At 44.2% G+C, this 18287-nt stretch overlaps 1 protein-coding gene across 2 annotated transcripts in view; it reads left to right on the top strand.

The window, feature by feature from the left end:
• The first annotated feature begins 3610 nt into the window (after window positions 1-3610).
• Window positions 3611-18287, top strand: part of SYT3 (synaptotagmin 3) — a 47168-nt gene continuing 32491 nt past the window's right edge. For both annotated transcript variants that reach the window (XM_088143566.1, XM_088143565.1), the window contains exon 1: window positions 3611-4682. The gene's annotated coding sequence lies outside the window, so the exon portion shown is untranslated. The remainder of the gene's footprint in view (window positions 4683-18287) is intronic.

Raw genomic sequence — 18287 nt, 5'->3', positions numbered from 1 at the left:
TAACACTGGAGACAAATGGTATGTAGGATAATCGAATAATAAACAGTTAAAATTTATGGGAATGCAGCACAAAGAAAAGTTGAGGTTAGCGTGCAAGGCAATCAAATAAGCAGGACGTAATCAATGGAAAATTGAATAATCTAATTTAAGGAGAGAAAGTCAAGGAATTTATAGACTAATGCATTCAGTTCAGTGAGAGAAAGATGAAGCAAGAGTTCGGGAATGAAAGAGGTTTCCAGAAGGGATTCACTTTACACAGGATTCAGCTACAGAAGAAGGTAACAAGAGAAAAATAGAGGCACCTATCTCAACAGAGAAAGCAACAATTTGGAAGGCTGCCTGCCCTAGCAGAGAGGGAGAGAAATGCACAAGATGTATCATTCACACAGACTCACACAGGTGCAAAAAAGAGAACACTCTTTGCATAGGCACGGCTTCACTTGGGAATGGTGATTAAAATAGAGAAAGTGCTTCTGGATTGAAAGGGGAGAGAGTGAGAAAGATTCACTTTTCCTTTGCAACTTGTGCACACACTTCTGGTCTTAGAGCATTTGGAGGAGAAAGAAGATAAGGGATCCTACCAATCGCTGCTTTGCCAGTACTCTTTGGCTGGATTTGCTCAGCCATAGTTCTCCTAGAGCGGTGAGTCAGATCATTCCAGAGTAGGGTTTCTCAACCTTGGCACCTTTAAGACGTGTGGACTTCAACTCCCAGAATTCCCCAGCCAGCCATTGGCCAAGGTTGAAAAACACTGGTCCAGAGGATGGGTATTGGTATATTGCTCTTTTGTCTGATTCTGGATCCAGCTGATCAACTGAAACTGGCTGCCCCTTCCAAATTGTGATATCCTACTCAGCAGGGCTGATTTGGGGACCTAGAAGTCTTGTGTACTTGCAATCTTCCAGCTCTTGACTGGGAAAAAGCACACCAACTTTTCATCACTGAAGAACGCACAAAGGGCTCCACAGATGTCACATGGAATAGCTGAGCCAACAATGCTTCTCACAGGAGGAGAGATCTATTCACCTAGACGTTTTTACGGGGGGAGGAAGATTACCCAGAAATGTGGCCTCCTAGAAAACAATTACAGGTTCCCAGGTTCTTTTCCTGGTTCCTAAACAGGGCTTCAGTAATCAAATGTGCTCAAATAATTCTGACCTCCAAGCCTGCTTTACACCTTCCCTCTCTTTCTGAGAGTTCCCAGAATAATTTTGTTGCTTAGGACATCTATTATGAAATGAACGTTTCTTAGAAGTAGCCTTCCGCAAACGAGAGTGTGATATGCTTCGGTCCATCTTAGGAGATATAATTTTCTCTCAGTTCCATTCCTCCAAATCCAACTGGAAAGTTGGATTTAGGACAAAGTGTCCTTCAACAGAGGATGGACCCAACACTCCTTCCCCTTTGCTATGGAGGCTGGTTGAGAGAACAGAGGCCAAACTTATGCAGTAAGCTGAAACCAAACCAACCATATTTGGCTTAATCTAATACAGTGTTCCTCAACCGTGGCAATTTTAAGGTGTGTGGACTTCAACTCCCAGAATTCCCCAGCCAGAATTCTGGGGAGTTGAAGTTCACACATCTTAAAGTTGCCAAGGCTGAGAAACTGGTCAAGGTTAATATATTGGTCTGGTATATTAACCCAACTGCACTATATACCATAGGATGTGCAGGCCAAAGGGAAAGCGCCTCACTTGATCTATGCAGCCTGCGTGCAAGGGCGCAAGAAACTTCCCCCATGCTTGGTGCTATGAGCTCTTGGAGTCTGTGTTGCTTTCTCCTCTACAGCAGTGTTCCTCAACCTTGGCAGCTTGAAGATGTGTGGACTTCAATTCCCAAAATTCCCCAGCCAGCATAGTTGAAGTCCACACATCTTCAAGCTGCCAAGGTTGAGGAATACTGCTCTACAGTGTTTTCAGCAGATAAATGAGAACACCTTCCATACTGTGATCTTAGCAATCGTTTGTTCCACAAAGCAAAGATACCCAGGTGGCTTTCCAATACACCATCAAACTGCAGCATGTGGTGCCAGTACAGATGGTTGTCCTTAGTCTAGCAGCCACACACACACACATGCACCCACACACCCAGTAAGAGCTGTTATAGTAATTCTGGCCCATCTATTAGCAGGGAGTGTGTATCTTTCAGTTCCTGTGAGCACAACAAGCTGATGGGGGTGGGGGATTTCTGAGGGCCTGAATGTTCTTTCAGGAATTGTCTAGCATTTATTGACAGGCAAGTGCATAGGTAAGATTTCTTGAAAGTGCAAGTTTCAAACACTTGAATGAATAAGATGTTCTACATTAGTCAAAACCACCACACTCCGCAGTGATCCACAACTTAAATGCTTTATGCAATGTAGAGGATTTTTAAAATGCAGAGTTTAAAAAATAAGATAGAGGATTTTAATTTGCTCAAGGGATTTAATGCATACGCATTGCAGAAACAAGCTTCTCTTGATACTCATCTGGTTCCCCTAGCATGCTTAGCTTTGGTTTTAGAATAAGTATTACATTCACATGAGTGGCAAGCGATAAACTACAGTTTACAAATTATAGTAGCCAGGTTCAAAGCCAAAACCAAGGAAACAATATTATAGTCTAGCAGTGTGTATAAGCCCAGTCATAGATATGTGAGCATGGAGCGCACTTTTTCTTGACTCTAATGGGGCAGCCATGCAAACATCTGGTGGGGGCCCTTTCCATTGGAAAAGTCAGAAATTCAACATCTTACCATACTGCCCTCTGACCTGAGTTGCAACCATTTGGCCACCACTAGATGGCAGCAATAAGATACAGAAAACTCTACTGCCTATCTTGTGGTGATCCAGACTTTTGCAGTTCAGATATGGCATTGGTATTCCTACCTCTGACCCAAGGTGTGTAAATAATACGGGCAACCAGGAGATGGCAGCAAAAAGACAGAGCTGTGTATCTTTTGCTGCCCCTTGGATTTTTGCAGCCCAGATCTAGTACCCTAGGAAACAAGAATTTTTGTGGAAAAAGCAGCTTCATGGAAAGACATGAGAATCATTGCACAACCGGAACCCTGATCCAATAACCAAATACATTTCATATGATTTAATTCTAGTAAATATTAATGCCATTTAATAATAACAGTTTTTTAAAAAAGCAGCAAATTCATGTTAGGCGTCCCATGACAATTGGTCAGAATGCTAAAAGGCGTTTTTTATTTCTTAGCTTGCGTTCCTAATCCTTGATAAACCATAATGTAGTTTCTTTGGTTTGGCTTAATCATCCGCTGTGGTTTGTAAATCATGGGAAACAGCTTAATGCAATATGTGAACATCCTGGTTTTTCCTCTGTTTTTAGCGGGGAGAAAGAAAACAGGCAAAGTGAATTTCTGAAGGGTTAGCTGTGCCTCATATAAAGAGAAAGAACACTATATTTTCTGTTGAAAAGGAGAGTATACTCTACAGTATTTCACTTGTAATAATGCTATCACACTAGACATACTCTCTCAAAAGCTAGTCCTACTGATTTTCATGGCAGTAAATTTTAAGGAAGCAAGTTTAGGATTTTGATGCCTGATTTAAATTCCCAAGTGATGACTGTGTTTTAATTTGGGTGCAGACAGCAGTTTCTTTAAGGAATCATAGAGATCCCACAATGGGGGGCTAGCCCAAGAGGGACATTTGCACAGCCAGTTCCTTTCAGACAATAGCCATGCCAGCAATTCCCATCTTGGCATCTCCATTAGCAAACCATCGCTCCCGCTGCCCAGCCAGGTGGAGCACTGGCAGGGATTATGGGAATTGCCCCTCCAGAAGACGCCAAGTTGAGGAAGGCTGACCTGTGCCTTTAAGAGTAGCCGGACAAGCAAAACTGAAGCCTATGGAGTCCTCTTCTCATCACCTGACAGCAGGAGAAAGCCAGCTGCTCGGCCACTAAAATGCTGCCCCTTGGGGTCTCTGGTAAGGGGTGCCCAGGGGTAAGGAGGGACGGTCCCTTCTCCCCGTAGGCGATTCTGAGCCGGGGGAGTGGGAGGCCGGGCCGGAGGAAGCTCCGCGTTCTTGCTCATTTGCTGGCCGAGGGTGAGTGCTTTAAACAGCAACGTCCAGCAAAAGGCCGCCCGCTAAGTCCTCCCCAGGAAAAGGTGCCGCACTCGGGACAAGTTCGAAAGTTCGCCGCCGCGTTGCCTTTCTAGCCTTAATCCAGAGTGCCCATACTGCACCCCTCTGGCTCCCGCCCCTCCGCTCGCGAGCCTCTCGGAACAGCCTTGGGCGACCGCGAGGTGCCCTTCTCCCCGCCCCCCAACCTGAAAGCCACGAAATTGCACGGGTGCCGCTGGGTGTGCCGGGGCACGCATCCTTTAGCCCTCTGCACACAGACTGGGCAGGGACCACACACTCTGCCGCCTCGCTGCCCACCCTCGCCAGCCCTGGCTCTCCTCTCCCTCCCACCGCCAGCCCTGCGGTGCCGCCCCCCGACCCACCGCGTCTGGCCCGGGCGAAGGGGCTGCCGCAGCTCGCTCGCCCGCGTCTCCACCGCCCCCTTCGCCCCGCCCCCATCCCTTCTCCCAGCGGGCGCCCTCTAGCGGCCTCGCTTCGGCTCCCAGCCCAGCTTCCGCGGCCAGCCGGCGAGGGAGGCAACAGTCGCGGAGCGCAACCAGCCGCCTGTCCTTCGCCCAGAGCCGGCTTCCCCGGCGCCTCGCTTCTGCAGGTAAGGAAGAGACAATCTGGACAGACGAAAGAGCGGCTGCCGCTGCCCCTTCCGACGGAGCAGGGAGGCTGCTGCTTGATGCGATCGGGGTTGGAGGGGAAAAGGAAGGAAAAGGGGGGCTTGGTTGCATGTGGGTGAAGGCGGGGTGGCGGGGGGGGGGTCTTCTCCGCCATGGAGAGAAAGGGAAAAGGTGCAGGAGGGGAGAAGCGATACGGCTTTGGTGGGGAGGGGAGATCTGGGAGGAGAAGAAAATGGGATGTAGTTGGCGAAGGGGGCTGTCATGGCACGCAGGTGGAACTGGGGAGGAGGAGCAGAGGCATGCGATGGGGTGCAGCTGGAAGCTCGGGGTGGAGGTCGGGATCCAGGCCGGGGAGGCAGGCACCGGTGGGGCCCTGGCGCGAGTCCAGAGCGAGGTGAAAAAAACGGGAGGGGAGGGGAGGGTCCTGGGGACGGGGAGGCAGAAGAAATAAAGGAGGGGCAGAGGGATCGAGGATACGCATGGGGTGCAGTGGAACGGAGGGAGCAGGTTTGGGGGCAGCAGGTGTTTCACTTTGCATTTTTTGAGGGGGAGGGGGATGCACAGCAGCTGCATCCTTTCAGAGGCTGGGGCCCTGCTGCTGCCGCCAGGGATGAAGAGACCCGGTAGGGGGGCAGCGTATTTTGACTCTATGGGGGTTCCCTCACCCACACACCCTTGCCTGGCGCAGGGTGTAATTAGGAGGCGGCTGGCAGGGCTCCGCACGTCAGGACGCAGACAACGGGCCAGCCTCCCCGGGGCGGCTGTTGTGCCAACACGCTGCTAATGTGATTAGGGGCACATATCGCAGCCAGCACCGGCCTCCTATATGCCAATGAGTGTGCAAGAGGAGGGGAGACAACAGCTTGGAAAGAGATGAGAGGGGAGGAATGCCGGAGGAGGCCGTGTCTCCTTTGGTAAATGAGAGCCCTGAGGACCTTGGGAAAGAATTAGGTATCTTCCTAGGGGAGTGAGCGTACACATGTGTGTGCAGGCACACTGGCACGCCCCAGCATGGCATAGGCAGATGGATTGATTTTGTAACAGGCGCATAACAGTACAATACATATTAGTATAGTATATACACCAGGAGATTACTGTTTGCTCCTGACATTGGGCGTGAAACTTGCCCATCAACAGCCTTTCCAGTGGAAGATTTGTTTGTAACACCACTGTGTTTCACACTCAGTTTGTGTGCATATTAAAAGTGCAAGTGTGACAGAACAGCTGTTTGCCCGTGTGAAATAAATAGAATTCTAGTAACACCCTTTATGCGTGTATGTGCATACTACGGTGCCTCAGCTCACACTTAAGAGATGTGCAAAAATTAAGTATATGTAGGCAAGTGAGTGTGTTACATGACTGTCCATGTACTTCAGAGAGGAAAAGACAGGTAGATTGTGAGCCTGTTCCAGGTATGAGTATCTGGCTACAGAGAGTGTAAAATAAAGTTTATCCCATAACAACTTCCTTATTCAATTTTGGTGAAAGAAATGGGCTGCATATATGGCCATGGTGCCTCTGTAGCACCTAACGGATCATACATTCCTCCTGCTGAGGAAATCAATGTTCCTATACAGAACAATATCTTGTTGGAAATTTATCACATGTTAATATGGTATTACCACTATTTGTGGACCACTGTTCTTTTTGGTTTGTGTTCAAATATATGAGTGTCTTTACACATGTATGTGGATAAGTTGCATGGTGTGCCAACCTGAGGAAAATAAAGCATGAGTTCCACTAACGTTTCCTGATATCTCATCTACACAAATGTGTGAAAAAGGGTCAGTCCTGGCTTGATGTGGGTGTTTGTGTCTGCTTCCCTCTTAAGAAACAAGGCCTTCTAAAGCATTCAGGAAATGCTTCTCAGTCAGGTAAACACGTGGGTGCTCTTCCCCCATAATTTAATTTTTAATCTCAGCTACTTTAAGGCAGCCTTCTGCAATCTGGCCCTTACAGCTGTTGAACTACAACTCCTATTATCCTCATCCCATGTGCCCTGCTGGTTACGAGGCAATAGCATTTGTCATCCAGATGAGAAAGCTTTTGGCTTCTCCCACCTTTAAACTCTGAGCCTTTGCTTAATCCACTAGGCCTTCCTTCTCCTTTTCCTTCTCTCCAAAGATCCTGGGAATCCTAGCTCCAAATCCACGCCACTCCTGAAAGTATTTAGTGTCTTAGCAACCTGCCCCTTTCTCTTTGATCACCCACAACTTTTGTTAAGGCTTTGGAGGGACACTCTGTGGAAGTTAGAAGGAGGGTCACAATAAAAACACAGGGTTGGAGGTTACAGTTCTTCCATCTCCTTTCTCAAACTCTGCCATAACTTTCAAGAGGCCAGTTAATCACAAAGCCTTCCAGTAGGGGTTACAGGAAAGCTTGTGGGATGGAGGTAGAATTCCTCATGTTGGCAGCAGCAAGACATCTTATCGACCCGACATGGCTGTGGATGCAACAGGGCTGGGTCATGTTACTTGGAGGTGCCAGCGCAGGAGAAAGACAGGCAGGCAACTGCAGTGTTGGGTGGGAAGAAGGTGGGAATTCATGGTCACCTGGGCAGGATTGGGGCCCTGTGAGTTATTTACTGATTTATTAAACAGATGTATATGGCTGCCCGTCTATCAAAAGGAACTCTGAGTAATGAACACAATACAATTATTACAAAAAAAATTAAATGAAAAATAGCCCTGAGACCCCAACGCAACTCCAATCTATAAATCAACCACACCATGCCAGCTCTATCAACATCCTGGCCCCAGTGCCTGGGTGAAAAAACAGAGTTACAGTGAGGGCTCCTGGGTGATGGAAAGGCTGGTGCTGCTGGAACAGCCAACAGGCCAGAAGGGCAACATTCTGCAGAAAGTGGACAGTGCATATTACATGCTCCAAAATGTGGCATCTGGGGGCGACTCAGCTCATCCTGCTGAATGAGGCCTTGCATTTCTGCTTGAATTGCGTCTCTAATTACAGAGGATGCCTGATGGGCCCCTGAGGTCTCAGCATGTGATTTTACGTCTAGGGCAGGTATGAGCAACCCAAGGCCACAGGATGCATCCCCAAACCAATTTCTGGTGGCCCACAGAAATTCCTCTGGCCAAAGTTGCTAAAAATTGATGGTGTTATTTGCTGCCATTTTGAGATAAAAAACAAGCAAACTGTAGTGTAACTTCCAAAATAGACTTAAGTAATTGCTTAAATAACCCCCCCCAAAACAAGACCCCTCCAAAAATCCTGCTTGCACACACTTTGCATTACCTTCCCACCCACTCCTGCCACCACTTACCCCTAATGAGCAAGTCCTAGCCATCAAAAGTTTTCCTAGTCTTTACCTAGTGGAGGGTGGGAGTCTGCGTCCACAGTGGGGTAGGGGAGTGCAGCCCATTAAAGGCTAGAAAATATGGTTCGTCAATATCTAGGCATAGGATTCACCCATAGTATCTGGGTGGAGCACATAGTTGCAAGAGGCAGCCATCTGATTCCCCCAATCAGTGACAGTAGGGAATGATGAAGATCAAAGCTCTCCTCCCCACACCCCACCTTCCTACAATGCCTGTCTTACATGGTGGGTCAGCAGGAGGAGGACATAAGCATCTTTTAGATCAGCCTTCCCCAACCAAGAGCTTTCCTGGATGTGTTGCTGTATAAGTCCCTTTGTTGTAGCCCCAGATCATGCTAGCTGAAGAACGGGATGTAGAGGACAACATATCTGAAGGGTTCCCTGGGTATGTGGCTGCCTTCAGCTAACAATTTAGTCTTAAGTTTTCGGCGTGCACTTTTAGAGGGAGAGCCTGCTTTATCAAATGTAGTAATGGATTAGTGGGGTTCTCATTACAGACAGGTAGAGAGCAAGACCAATGCAATGTAATTTTTATATGAATTTGTATTGCCTGATTCCATTTATGTTCCCAGAACTGTGGTTTGGTGTCTGGCTTTGCATTCTAGAATGTTAAAAATACCCTCTACTAGGGCTCTTTTTTGTTTCTTTCCTTTTGACCTTTATATCTAACTGATGGCCATATGGTTTACTGCTTGGTTAGGAGCTGCATTACAAGAGAAGTGGTGAAAAGTCTAGGGCTTCACTCATTAGAAGGAGCAGGAGGACCCTCAAACACATCAAGGACTGGCTTATATGTTTCCATGGGATTCAATGAAGCCCAGAATCAAAAAGAAGTGATCTGGATGATGATTTGCCCAATATGCACTTAAAACATAATATCAGATATACAATTCTAGGGAATGTATTGGTGTTAAGTATCCTGGATGCAGTATAATGCAGCATCTGTGAGCCATTGAGAGACAAAGAAATGGTCCAAGTGGGACTCAACTCTGTTGGATAAATTGGGAAATAGTCCATGAGATAGAGCAAAGGAGGGCAGAATAGCCAGTCTCCAGTGAATGTCCTAAGGCAAAAATAAAAAAATAAACGGGGTAATGTTTCTTGAAGTCCATACTGTAATTGGAAGAGCCTCTGAAAGGTTTGGGCTTAGGAGCCAAAATATAATATAATAATATTTTGCAGTAGTTAGCACTCATTCATTACTTACAAGTATTTCTTGATTTGGGCTTAGGAGAAGACTGCTCCAAATAGCCAATGCTGCTTCTGCACCACCTAGCCCTTGCTCATTACTTTACAGTTCCAGCAGTAAAAAATTATTGTCAATGACATTATTGCAATTTTTATGTCTTGAAAACTTACCTTAACTGGTAAGTATAATGCTTGGAAAAGTCTATATGTCCTTCAATGAAAAAGTGAGCTTTTTGTTTCTATCTTGGTGGGACTCAGGTTCTTTGATAGAACTATTGGTGGGACTTAAGATAAAAAACAATGAGAACCACCAATTAATTCATATTTGCTAATTGCACAATTAGACTTATTTGAGGGTTACAATTAGCTCTGGGAATTTTAACAAGGGTTAGTAGTTGCTGCAAATTGAGTGAGGATCTTTCACCAGAAGATGTGCTGTTGGCACAATGTCTGATGGCTATAAAAAGGAAGAAGAGAAATCCATGGAGGAGCAAGAAGACAGATCCATTTCTAGCTATAAGGCTGCAACTGGATGAAACTGTCATTTTCAGAGGAAATATATCTTAGTGCACCAATTGCTAGGAGCTCTCTGGAGACATCTGGTTGCTTACCTGCAGGGATGCTTGAGAAGTTGGGCTAATTTTGGCCTACTCCAGCAGGACTTCTCTTATGGGATGGTATTCCAATAAATGTTCTGGATTTCTGTGTACAACAATATGGCCTAACGCAAAAAACAAGAGATGAGAAAAAAGCAAGGTGATATTATCCTGTGAAGAAGCAGAATTCGTACTTCTTTGTGGTAGAGATGAAGGCCTAGCCAGGTTGCATGAACTATTGATAAAAATGTTGTGGTTAAAGTAAGAGGATTTTTAAAGTCACAAGAGAGGTGGCAACCTGTGAAATTGGATAGATAGTGCACTGACAGGGGTGCGGCATAGGTCCATAGTAAGCAATCTGGCCCTTAATGTTAAACGGTACCTCTTGCCATTGTTCACCATTGGCAATGCTGGCCACAGTGAGTGGGGATTGGAGCAGGCGACCCAGTGCCCACCAGAAGTGTTGGTTTTCCAAGTCCCACCAGCCCCAGTTGAAAAGGGATTGTTGGAGTTGGAGTCCATGGTTGAAAGAAGAGTGGTGAATAAGAATAAGGACTTCTAGTTGGGGAGAGAGACGTGACTGGGATAAGACATGACTGGGATAGGAGCAAAGATCTGGAGGGGGTCTTTCATTCTTCTACTTTTGACTCTGCCTTGTCTGCCAGACTTCTCCTCTTCACACATGAGCAGATGGTGGATTCCTTCCAATGATGTGCTGGCTCCTTTTCCTTTAGTACCATTGCGTCTCTCTTTTGGAGTGAGATATGCCCTTCTGCCTTTCCTTGCCTGCTGATGCAGACAGAAGGGAGCCCTGCCTAAAATTGCAACAGACCCAGTTAGTCATGCTCTTTTCTTTCCAGCATGCACGGCTATATGCCCATCACGGCCAATGCAGCGGGCAGGATATGGAGACCCAGCTTCATTTTCAGTTGTTGCCCTGTGTAAACTACAAGGCCTCTGGATTGCCCCACCACTAGGCTGTTTTTTGTAAATGTTAAGTCATAGTGTAAGTTGGAAGTCTTTCTTCATTCTACCCTACTTGCTGTGTTGGAGAATATGTGCTCTTTTCATATAGAAATTGAAAATCTTCTTCATACTGTTTCTGGGTTTCCACATCTCCCCCAGCTTTTCCTTCTTCCTCCAGACATGGAGTCCCAGTGGGGGTGGGGTCTTTTTTTCCCTTATGTGCTTCTCAGCTGCACAGGGATAGCACTAATAGCTCAGAGCTACCTTCCTGGAGGTTCCCTTCAAAATCCCTTTTCTCTTGTTCCTCCTCCTCATCTCCCTTACACAGCACAGTGACTCATTCCACGCGGGGGTGACAAATGGCAAGTGATTGAAGAGGCGGTATTGGCATGATGCATGAGCCAGAGAACTGAAATCAGTGTCTCCCCTTCCTTCCCTGACACAGATGAATGCACCCTGCACATGCACACATGACTTAGAAGCCTGGCTTTATTTTTATGTATAACATTCAACTGGGGGTCTGGGCAGCCTCATTCAAAAGCATAGAGAACATGCTACAGGTGTGTCCAAAGCCAATGATGGCTTACACATTTGCAACATATCCCGTGTTAGCTGCACATCTTGACATCGGCAGGAGGGAATGAGAGGTTTCCCTAAAAGACAATGTGTGTTTCACATTGAGTGGGGAAGTGTGATGCTCCAATCCTAACTGTTGTCATGAGAGTTTTCTGAGCCAAGATCAGTCAGACCACAAAATTAAAATGTTGTTTAGGATCTGAGCATTAAGTGTTTGTGGCAGCTTCTTAGTGTGCAGGCTTGTCAAGAGAGCTTTTTACCGGGGTAGTCCAAAGGTACAGCCAAGAGGAGCAGCACACAGCTGTACCCTGCCTGTTTGTATTTCACGGTGCACTTGAGATACTGTTCAGCACAATGGGCATGTCGGGAAGCAGAGGTAAGATCTGCAACAGGTTGGCAAACTGAGCTATAAGCTCAGGCATAGCAGAGGCAGGGGATGAATAAGAGAGGGTAAGCGTGGACCACATCAGCTGTGTGTGAATTCGTACTAGCTACCCCTGAAAACACACTGGTCCACTAGATACCTTGATCTGGAAAATACTTCTGTGATAGGTTGACTGAATACTGTGACATATCCGCATACCTATATGCTGCTCTGTGCCCATGTTTAGTCAAGCGTTGCACGCTCAGGATAGTGGCATGCTTCCTCATATGAATGCAATTGTTTGAATTATGTATGACAGCCAAGGACATATATTAGATGTCATTACCAAGATATAATAAGTGACAATGAGAGTAGCTCACATTTTCACAGACACGTAGTGTTGTGGCAGAGGGCTCCACAGGACACTGCCACTGATGTGTTATGGGAGAGACCTGGTTTCAAATTCTCACTCAGCTCTAAGGACAGTCTGACCCAGGAGGGTTCTCGGCCTCACTTCCTGTACCCTTGAAATGGCAATACTGATGATTTTTGATGAGCATTACTGGGAACAAACAAGGCAAATCTTATAGGGAGAAAACCAATACATCAGCTGTTAAAAGCAGTTTCAAAAGGATGATTATAATAAAAGAGAACAATAGGATCCAAGTGCCAAAATTGTACAATAAAAATGGAAAGAGTATGGATGTTTGCCAGCAAGAATAGCTCTTATTGTTCTGTCTACCTTTGGTAATATTCTGCATCACTTGAAAGTGGCAAATTCCAGGAAAATAAGTACATGTCTGGTTTGGTAGAAAGAAGAAGACAGTTAAGTAAATACATTCTGTTCTCAGCAGAAACCTATTGCTTCTTCTTAGTGTTTAAAATATTTAAGTGTTTAAAATATTGATGTTTATGTCATAACCTTTTATTGTTTGTGTTATTTGGTGAAGGTATATCTCTAAAAAGCAGGATATCAGTCTATTGAATAAAGGAAACGCTGGAATGGAATAGGATTGCATTGTAATCACTTTGTGTGTTAACAAGGACAGACCTATTTGATGAAGCTATTCTTTTGCCCGTGAAAGTGTGCCACAATGAAGCTACAGTCTTTCACACAAGCCTTCCTAATGTGCTGCTTCCCTGATGTGGTGTTGAACTGTTACTTTTATAATATTCAGAGTTTAGTCATGCCAGCTAGATATTATGAGAGTTGAATCTGACATTTCTGGAAGGCACCATACTGAAGGCTGCATTTCACCCTCATGTGTAAGTCTGTACATAGTGGTACTTCAGAGTCTAGAATTATGCATTAAATGTACTTGTTTTAAGATGTTATTACAAGTTTCCTTTCAAGTGGACATTTATCTTTTGGTCAGAAAGCAAAATAGAAAAAGGAAGATCAGACTGTTTCTGATTCTCTTGCTCACTTTAATGGACAAGAACTTATGATGTATCTCCAGAAGTGTTATCACTGCCATATCTAACTAGTAGCTTCTGTGTGCTAAGCAAAGGTGGCTATCATGATCCAAATTGTTATGATGTATGTTATGTATGTATAACTGGCACATTGAAAGAAAAGTTTGCAACAGGGTGAAGCTCAGCCCCATGTGTGCAACTTTGGTGCAGGTGAATATAATGTTCTCAGGCCAAGGGCCTAAGAATGGTACACCAGCAACTATATTCTCAAAAATTCACAGAACTAGACAAAATTACTTGTAATTTTTAATTTAATATTGTTTTAATACAAGTACACTTATGTTTCTTTATTTTTCCATTCTGTAATGCTAAATATTACAGATCGGTGACAACTTTTGGAAAGTCTCTAGTAATCTCAAAACTTTGGTAGGCCATATGCGGACTTCAGCTGCGAGTTGGAGGCATCCGCTTTCGCTCATGCGTGTAATACTGTTGGCCGACTAATAGGCTATTCGAAGAGCACACAGGCTGAACCCATCTTCTGTTGCATTCAGCAAACATTGCTGAGGAAGAGGAAATTAGAATCAGTGCAAGATTGAAGAAAAGGAACAATTTGGGGGGGGGAATGCCCAACTAAATGTAATTAGCTAATTTTCTCTGTTTTGTGTGGCTGATTTGAGGCAGGGACGTGTGGCTCTTGTTGATTTTAGAGTCCATAAGTAAGCCCTGCAACAAAATGTTGTGTATGCCCTTTCTAAGAGGCCTGCTACTGTTCAGGTTTTGAGAAAGCTGGATGTGCTCTCCTTCCACATATCTCTTTGTTTTATTGATTTTGCGGTAATTTCTTCGTTTGTTGTGAGCCGCCCAGAGTCACTGAGAGTTGGGCAGCATACAAGTTTAATAAATTATTATTATTATTGTTATGACTTCTCATTCTTTGTTTTCATTTTCCAGCAAATAAGTAATGTGCTACTGAACAATCAGGTCTTAATTGGGCTGTTTTTTGTGAGGCGAGTGTGTGTATGTGTGTGTGTGTGTGATGCTACTTGTGATTCTAGATGCCTACAAATACAAGGTGATCATGTTTAAGTTCCATTTCTGTTTTGCTGTAGCAAATATGAGGTCATACACCATCATATTGGACACAAACTGGCCTTGCTATGCAAGTATGTGTCTCTGACAGAGACTATGTTGTATCTATCAGTAAATGTAGATGAACCACTGTCTTCTACCCAGCGCAGTGTGACAATTTTATTCTGAAATATCACAGACAAGATGGCTACAAGAATCACCCAGCGACTCTCGCATGAAATTGATGCATAAGATTCAAGATGTACATAGCAAATGTAACACATTGAAAGCATTTAGTGTACAGTATATAGCCAAGACTTAGAACATCGGTAAAACAGACTTCTCTCCCAGCTTGAGAGAAGAGAGGAAATAGGAGCTGAGATTGAGATTTTAACTCAGTTTGAACATTGCATTGAGCCATAATTTCTTCAATCACAGATGATTAAATAAGTCACAATGAGTAGGGTTCACACAACCTGAGCACGTTATTGTGTGAACCAGGCTATTAGGACTGCCATAGAGCCACCTAGGAGTTTAGACTGGGAGATGAGAAGTGGGGGCTTTGAAAATACCCCCCCCTTTTTTTTAAATGAAGTGATGATCAAAAGACTTTCAAGATCTGGTTCTACCAGCTTGAACTTGGTTCCCCCTTAGTCTTCTGATGACAATTTTTTAATCTTTCAATCTGAATTTGAATTTTTTTTGTTAAGTTTGAGGAAAAGGGGTTGTCCTCTGAGTGGGAACTTGTACCTTCTGTACCAGCTTTTATGTTGTATATTGCTTAATTTTACTTGATTCAATTAGATATATATTTCAAGTAGCTTTTGTAGGGTCTAGTTTGTCTGTTGTTTTTACTATACAGTGTAACCTGCTGGTATTTCACTATTCCCTTAGTAGAATTAGAGCTGCCTAGGTTTTACTGTCCCCATTTTGTATTTTTGTACATTATAATTTCATTAATGTTCCTTTATTTCTGGTCCACCCTGAGTTTTTCAGCATGCTGTAAATGAATTCTTCCGTTAGGTGAACCTTGAGAGGCAGAATATTTTCTTATCTAAAAGGCAGGCTTTGGGGAAAAAATGTTGAGTTACACTAGTCTTCCTTGAACCTGAAGCCTTCCAGCTGCAGGTGGGAGATCAGTTCCCATGATTCTCCAGTCAGCATGGCCAGTCAGGAGGATGGAAGCCAAGTTGGACACACCTGGAGAATATTTGCTGCAAGGGATATATTCTCTCCAGGAGCAGAGAGATTTTCTGAGCATAGTTGCTGTATGATGTCTCATGGCCTGTTTCTTAGTTCTCTTCAGAGGCCTGATTAAGCTCTTTGGGGACCATGGCCTCCATAGGCCTTTAGTTTAATCAGCAGGGCTTTTATCAAATAGCCTATTAATCTGACCCCACCAGAGAATTCATTTGCTCTTATGTGAATTTTCCCGGCCCATTTACTTTCTTCTTCAAATGACCAGAGCGTCATCCAAATCTGGGGTGGATCTTTCTTTCTAAAGAGCCATGGAGGAGCTCCAGCTGAAAGCTGCATCATCTCTTTCTTTATTTCAAGAATCAATGAGCTGCCCTTCAGCATCAGCTCCTGGGACAGCCTAAAGTGGGAATGCACAAATTGACACCACATATGGGCTGTGTGGAATGTGTCACAGGCTGCACATGTGTGGGACAAGAGGAAAAGGGATGAGAGCTGCATTAAAACCACATTTTTTTTAACCTCCCCCTTTTTTTCCTTTTGTAAATTCCATTCCTTCCTATTTTAACCAAGGGAAAAGGACTATATTTAATTTTTTAATTTATGGAAAATCAGCAGCAGCTGAGGAGGGGGCTGAGAGCCAAAGCCTTGGAGACCTGCCAGTTGTGCACCTGTGGTTTAAAAGCATAAGGCCATGCACTCTCACTTGCTGGCCCTGCAAGATGAAAAGAGCATCCATTGAAATTGGGCAGTGCTGCAGAATAGCGTCGCCCGTACAGAGAGAGCCGCCCCTGCCCTTTGGGGATTCGCTTGCCCCTGACCTTGCCTGCCTTTTGAAAGGCATTAAAGACCTGGCTCTTTCCCTGGTAGCTGGGTCGGGGAGTGGTATGATCTTGTTGGCTGAATTTGTTTTTGTGGTTTTTTTTTAAATATTATTTCTTCGTTGTGTCATTTCCATATGGACTTAATTGTTGTTTACTGATGATGTACTCTCCTCCGAGCTATGTGCCAAGTGGGTGACTATAAAGATGAAATGAATAAATTAAAATAAATTAATTAAAAATGAGCAAAATCCATTTAACACAGACTTGGTTTTTAATACGCTGGAATGTGTACTTCCCACCAGAAGGAAGTATTTGGGGCAGGCATCTCTGGGGTACTACTTGGGAAAAGGTCTGTTTTGATCATGATCACTCACCTAATTTCAGGAGGATGGGAACCCTTCAGTGGATCTCACTGTGGCAGATTGTGTTACAGCATGCAGGGCTTCTGATAAACTGGCTTCAAACTATTTATGATTGATTACTTGGATCAGATTTCATTATATTTGCAGGAAAAGGCACCTGCCTCTGCCCATATTCAGAGTACAGATGTGCATCACATTAAATATCCTTTTGGCTTACTGTCCACATGTTAGACTGTTTTAACATTCCGTGGTTTTTCCTTAAAAACTTTTGAAAATGTAAAGTGTTTAATTTTTTTTTTTAAATGTATATGCCTTGTTACACTTTGAAGCTTTCTATATACTTTCCCCTGACAAGTAAATTTTAATCAGACTTACCTTACATACTGGTTTCATTCTTTGTCTTGTGAATCTCTCATAAAAAATTCTCATTAAAAAAACTTATAAAATTTCCCCCATGTAAACTCTCTTTTTAAATATAACTGTTAGTGTCTGTATGCAATTTTTTTTAGACACATTTTTGTGAATTTTTGATTGGGGTAGGGATAAAAGCTAGCCGATTTTGTTTGATTCTAGCATTCAGCCCAGCGTAAAGTAAGATGGGAACAGTATGCTAGAATTCACCTTCAACAATATTTGTGATTTTTTAATACTTCTAATGCAAAGTGACGAGTTACCACTTCAATTTGTCTGCAATTTTAAATATTGCTTAAAATATATAGCAGCTCAATAAAAAATTGAATAGCAACACGTCAAAGGTAATTACCTGCTATCCACAGTCATGTCTTTTTTTCCAACTTCTGAAACTCCTTTTCCTAAATGGCTTTTAGCCATCATCTCCTAAGCATTAGCTTATAAAGTTTAATAATGACATTTCTGGCTACGTTTTTCCAAAGAGGGTTTTGTATGTGCTTTTCTGGCCGCCTCTTCACAACAACCATATGAGGCAATGGCTGTTTTAGGACTTCCCAGAAACAGCCAAGTAAGGATTTGCACCCAGATCTCTCTAGTTTGTCTACAGCGTAGAACATCCCACGGCCTTTCCCTAGACAGCTGCCCCACATCCAAGCCCTGGGTGTGGCTTATGAGGCAGGAGACATGCTCAGCTGACCTCAGTTCCAACAGACTCTCTTTTTATAGAATTGTGCACTTCAGTTCACACAAGCCTGCCAGAATTAATTTTCTTCAGCCAGATGCTTTATGAAGTAGATATGGTGCTCTTCTGCATGACCTGTTAACCGGGCAGGCAGGATTTCCAAGGTCTCAAAGAGAAGGCTTGAACACATAGGGGTGTCAATATGCTTTGGTGTTTCCCAGTGTGATATATTTGTGACAATCCAGCTTGGTTGACCAGGATCATAGGCTGCTGCTTTTAAGGTTACGATACTTGGCTGGGTTCACATATTTGCAAAGCCATAATGGGGTTATCATATACGAGCCTAGTATTTATCTCAGTAGTGTTTTCCTCTGGTTGACGGCAGCTCTTGACAGGCTCACGCGGAGGACTTTCCAATCACTTCCTATAACAGTATTGCCAACTGGTACTTTCCAGAAGCGTTTGACAAATTGCATCTCATCCTCCTGCCTTGGTCTTGCTGAGTGAGGGAATTAAGGCAGCAGATTGTCCAAGATTGAGCCCCGGATACTCAAGGAAGGTTGATATAGCAAGGGAAAGAGAAATCGTCTTCCAGT

Source organism: Python bivittatus, unplaced genomic scaffold (assembly GCF_059951505.1).
Source record: "Python bivittatus isolate LINGU-HERP-01145 unplaced genomic scaffold, Pbiv_v1 ctg000410_np1212, whole genome shotgun sequence".
Lineage (NCBI taxonomy): Eukaryota > Metazoa > Chordata > Lepidosauria > Squamata > Pythonidae > Python > Python bivittatus.
Note: the sequence above shows the minus strand (reverse complement) of the source record. Positions and strands in the feature narration are given on the sequence as shown.